Raw genomic sequence first — 5798 nt, forward strand, 5'->3', positions numbered from 1 at the left:
TATACCTAATATGCTAAGTGTCCTTCTCTCCTTCCAGGTAATGACGTCACATAGCAACCCCCAGCTTCCTCTCCCTAACCACAACTAACCTCCTTGCTGTTTCTTCAGCCCAGAAACACGTTAGCCAGGTGAAAATATTTTACACTGGAACCAAATGTCTGTGAAGTGTTTCCCCATGCCTCATCTCATTTGATCCTCACAGAAGTCCAGGAGCAGGTAGATAGGAGACTCAGTAGAATCCTATTTTCTTGCCATTAGCTGGAAAATGGAGATTTAGAAAGTTTAGAAACTTGACCCAACTGAAAAGAAGTAAGAAATGGTGGACCTTGAAAATGACTTCAGGTTTTCTCACTGCACAGAATATAGTCAAACACTGCTGCAGTTAAATATTTTACCCTTTGTTCTCCCTGCATGATCTACAATAATAATATGCTTCGTGTTGATATTTACTGCTGTGTTGCTGACAATTACCTGAAGGAGAAGTTGGGGTGCTTCACTGGTCTGGAAAAAGTTTAGCTAAATCAGAAAGCAGGTATAATTAAGTTTGTTCTAAATCTATAAAAGGCTAAGTTGACTCGCACATGCACAATACATATAAAGCTCTCGCTGGCGCCAATTGCATGCATGTGTTTCAATCTGTCATTGTTGATCATGAATTTGGTTGACACTTCTATTATAGAGAAAGGGTGAATAGCGATATTAAAATATTTATTCTAATTAATTTCCTTTCAATATGCACAAATTCATGTACTGGGCCACTAGTTTATTATAAAACTCAGCCCTGGATTGTGTGGCTTGGTTGTCTGGAACATCATCCTGTGCACCGAAGGGTTTCTGGTTTGACTCCGCATCAGTGCAGTACCAGAGGCAACTGACCAATATTTCACCTTCACATTGATGTTTCTCTCTCTCTCTCTCTCTCTCTCTCCTCAATAAAAACTTATCTTCAGGCGAGGACTTAAAAAAAAGAGGATATAACTTGGGAACAGTCAGATGGAATAAATGCATAAGGCAAGGTCTGGGGAAAGGGCATGAAAGCTCCTTTCTCTAAGCATGCCACTCTCTCAGGATCACCACGTGTTAACCAGCCTGAAAGCTCTCTGTACATTATCCTTTTGTCTCCTGGATAAACACTTACATAAAGCAATGATGCACATGGGTTTTCTTCTTTCCTAAATCATATTCACTGGAGACTTACTGTAGACCCTGATTTTGGGTCTACAAATGGAAAAATGAAAGAAGTCCCTCAACATTGCATTTGAAAATCAGGGCTAGATCATACCTTTAGGGTGAAGGAGAACCATAATGTACTGGTGCTTTGAAGTTTGTGAGGAATTACGCCCTAATAATACAGAGGGATGATAAACCACCAATGAGCCAGATGAATGTTGATTTCTTAAAGGTTCTCCAACTGGTAATAGCTGTTTTCAAAATACTGGAGAGGTTAAAAGGTTGGTTTTACAAAGGACTTTTTTTTTTTGCTTGTGATCTTTTAAGTTTTTTTTTCTTTTCTTTTTTTTCTATAGCTATAGTTTTATCATAGTGATAGCCTTAAATATTTTTTGGCTTGGATTTTGCAACCATTATAAATATTTGCTTAACACTTTACTCACAAGTAAAAGAAAATTCTCATTTTATTTAAAGTGAACTGTGAAGGACCAGAACTGAAAATGTAAATAAAAATAACAATAAAAGTTAACAGACATGCTGTAAGTATATGAAATATATATTTTAAATATTTTACTAGTTATATTTATTTATTCACTCATGAATTCCATAGATTTTGTTTCCTAATAAGGTATAAGAAGTTGAACACAACATAGGTAGGGAGAGTAGAAATTTAGGCAACATAAAATGAGTGAGGTCACTCCCCAGGCACCTTTATCTCATGGAGAGCCCCAAGATTCCACTTCTGCTGTATAGTGGCTCCTCTTTCACATTTTGATTGGCCCAAATAGTATCACCTACTTGTATGTCTTATTTCCTTAAAATGTGCCTGCTGTTCTATAAAAGAGAATACATTCTATGTTTTAAAAATATCCAACAGGGCATGTGCTGGGGGGGCGGGGGTGGTGGGAGCAGCCAGGGACAGGTCAATGGGGGAAAAAGAGACATATGTTAATACTTTCAACAATAAAGAATTTAAAAAATATCCAAGAATCTTAGCTACCTTACTTATGAATTTTGTCTAAATAAAAATCAAAACAAAACGCTCTCTATTCTCACTGCCACTTCTTGAAGATTTGTTCAATTTTCATCTAGATTTCTGAAGACTCTCATGTTTTTCCTAACTGCGTCACCCACAATGAGTTACCAGAGTGAGTTTTCCTATGTATAACTGCTCCTTTATTATTTACCTGTTTACAACTATTCAGTGATACCCCATCATTTTCAGGATGTAACTTAGGCTCCTCAATGCAGCATGCGAGGGCCAGGACACGAACAGCCTTTTGAAGTCCAGCCTTTGGTCACCTCTAGATTAGAGTCTCATCTCTTATCAGGTCTTGCCAGGTCCCACATACACCATATTATATCCCTTGTCACTGCAACCTTACTTACCACTTTGCAGCTGGATTTGCTCTGTTCTGTATGAAACTTCTTTCCTTTCTTCCTGGAATCTACGTCTTTTCCACTTAGAAGCACCTACACATCTTTCAAGACTCAACTTATGCTACCCTCTCCATTTGTCACAAATACTTTTGAACCTACTCAGATAGAATTATTACCCTGTATCATAAAAATCATATCTTTTATCATAAAATAGTATGCTTTAGCATAAAATAATATTTTTATCATAAAGATAAAAATTCTTTGTCAAAGTTTTAAACTAGAATTATCAACTCTATCTGTTGTGCCTCCATTTGTAACTTTTCCATTAATTTATTAAACAAGTATTTATTGATCCTCTACTATTTTCCAGGAATGGCTTAGTTATTAGGGGTTTAGTAGTGAGCAAGACAAATAAATTCCTCCCTTACCAAAGTCGGCATTCATAATGAATATATTAGGTGAATATTAGCAAAAGATCTAGTATAGTTCTAATAATATCAGACAAAATACACTTTAAGAGAAAATGTATCATTAGCAATGAAAAGGTTCAGAGTATCACAACCTAAAGTTTAATATAACAGAATAAAAATTTAAATATATTTGCAACTAATGAAATAGTATCAAAATGTACATAGAAAATTAATAATTTTAGGCAGATACTAAAAATTTTTAATAACATTGTGGTAGATTCAAAGCATTCTTTTAAATTATTAATATTCAAACAGATTTTAAAATCAGCAAAAATATAAAAAATAAGAACTACAAAATTTTCAACCTTAATTAATGGACAGATATAATATTCTATATTGAAAAACCAGAGAATTAACATCATTGTCAAGTTCAAATAGAGCATTCATAAAAATTAAGTTCATACTTGGGCACAAAACCAAATTGTTTCAACAAATTTCAAAAAATAGGTAGCTTACCAGTATATGTCCCATTTTCAACTCAAAAATATATCAGAAATTTTAAAAAAGATAATTTATGTATATTTGGAAATTAAAAAATAATTCTGAAATATTTATGGATCAAAGAAGACATCTATATAGCGAGCTAAAAAATAGTGAAAATACAAATAATGCTGAAATTTGCATATAAAAATGAATTTCATTTAATGATATTAGTAATTCCAATATAATTTATAACCTTCATTCCTGTTAAAAAACTGCAAGTTAATGAAAAAAATAGATTGAATTTAAATAAGAATTATTTCCTTTAAAATATGTAATATAGAAAAGATGTTCATTATCACTATTTATTTTCAACAGTTTTTTAGCAGAATTTGCCAGCATAATAGAAAAAGAAAAGAAATGCATTAAGAATGTTAAAAAGAGAATAAAACTCTAATTTTTTGATAATTATATGATTGTCTACAGAAAAAATGAAAAATATTTTACAGGTATATTATTAGAAATCATGAGAAAAGTTATTTATTTACCTATTGAATTTCAGATCCAATGCTATTTTTTTAAATTGTGCAATGCTGGGTATGGGACTCTGCAAACTGCAGTTCCTGGGTACTGCAGAGGTTTGCCAGGCCCGACACTAGAGCAGTGGTTCTCAACCTTCCTAATGCCATGGCCCTTTAATACAGTTCCTCATGTTGTGGTGACCTACAACCATAAAATTATTTCCGTTGCTACTTCATAACTGTAATTTTGCTACTGTTATGAATCGTAATGTAAATATCTGATATGCTATATGTGCTTTCCGATGGTTGCGACCCACAGATTGAGAACTGCTGCACTAGAGGAAAATTGATAAAGGGAAGAAGAAGCAAGAGGACTTCCAGTTAGGGGTGTGTGTGTGTGTGTGTGTGTGTGTGTGTGTGTGTACCTGACAATTGATTCTAAGATGATGGATTCTTCTCACACACAAAAATCAATTTCAAGTAATTAAGAACTTAAATATAAAGCACAAAGTTTAAAATGTTTAGAAGAAAAGATAGGGGAATATATTTCTGATGTGTAGTAAAAAATGATTTCTTAAGACAAATCGTTAAGGAAGAGATTGATAAACTTGACTACATCATTATTAAAAAATAAGTTCATCAAAAAATATTGAAAAAGGAGTGAATGAAAAGGCAGAAACTAAAAGGAGATAATTGCAATGTATATAGTGTACTGAGGATTAACAACAATGGTATATAAAGAAGCACACAAAATCAATTTTTTAAAAAAGCAAACATTTCAATTTTAAAAAGGGCAACATCCTGAGTAGGGATTTAACAGAAAACACTGACAAAAAAAAAGATGTTCAACTCATTAAAAATTAAGAAAACTAATTAAAACCATAAAAAGACATCACTTTTTGCCTATTCAGTGGTCAAAAAATAAGTCTGACAATTTAAAAGATTTGAGGAGATGTAACCATTTTTATAGCTTAATGGTGTGATGTAAATAGGCCTAACTTCTTAAGTAAACAAAGTGACATTATATTGTAAAGTTGAAAGTTAATATACAGCCTATAACACAGCCATTCCCCTTTTACAGTATTTCTCAAACCTTAATGTCCATACAAATAGAACAAGGATCTTGGTAAATTGCAATTTTCAGGCATGAGCCAAGCTTCCAGGTAACACCCATGCTCATACTGCCAGTCAGCTCACACTTTGAGTAGCAAGATAAACCCAACATAAACTTTGCATATGTGCAAAAGGAAATGTATATAAAATATTTATAACAATTTTTAAAAAACAGCAAAAGGTTGGTAATAACCCAAATGTGCATCAATAGAAAACTTAGTAGATGGTAGTGCCCAATGGAATATTATACTGTAGTAAAAATGAATGAACTATAACTAAACGCAGTAACATGGATGCATCTTGGTAATAATACATTGAATTAAAAAACAAGTCTGAGAAGACTGACATATACTTTTTATAAAGTTCAATATAGAGTTACATAAGACAATATATTGCTTGTGCATAAATGTATGCAATACAATTATGAATTTTAGAATCAAAATATGACAAACATTTAGGACAATGGTTTTCATAGCATAAGTGGCCAGCAGAAGAATAGCAGAAGGGCAAGGAAATAGGCACACAGAGGTTACTGGCAATGATTACTTCTTGGATTGGATGCAGGGGCCGATTGGGGCTGGCTAGCCTGGGGGAGAAACCACGGGAGGTTGGCCGGCCACAGAAGATTGGCTGTGGGAGCGCACTGACCACCAGGTGTCAGCTCCTGCATTGAGAGTCTGCCCCCTGGTGATCAGTGCATGTCATAGCAAACAGTCATTTGGTC

The sequence above is a fragment of the Myotis brandtii genome, unplaced genomic scaffold, assembly GCF_000412655.1.
Source record: "Myotis brandtii unplaced genomic scaffold, ASM41265v1 scaffold449, whole genome shotgun sequence".
Lineage (NCBI taxonomy): Eukaryota > Metazoa > Chordata > Mammalia > Chiroptera > Vespertilionidae > Myotis > Myotis brandtii.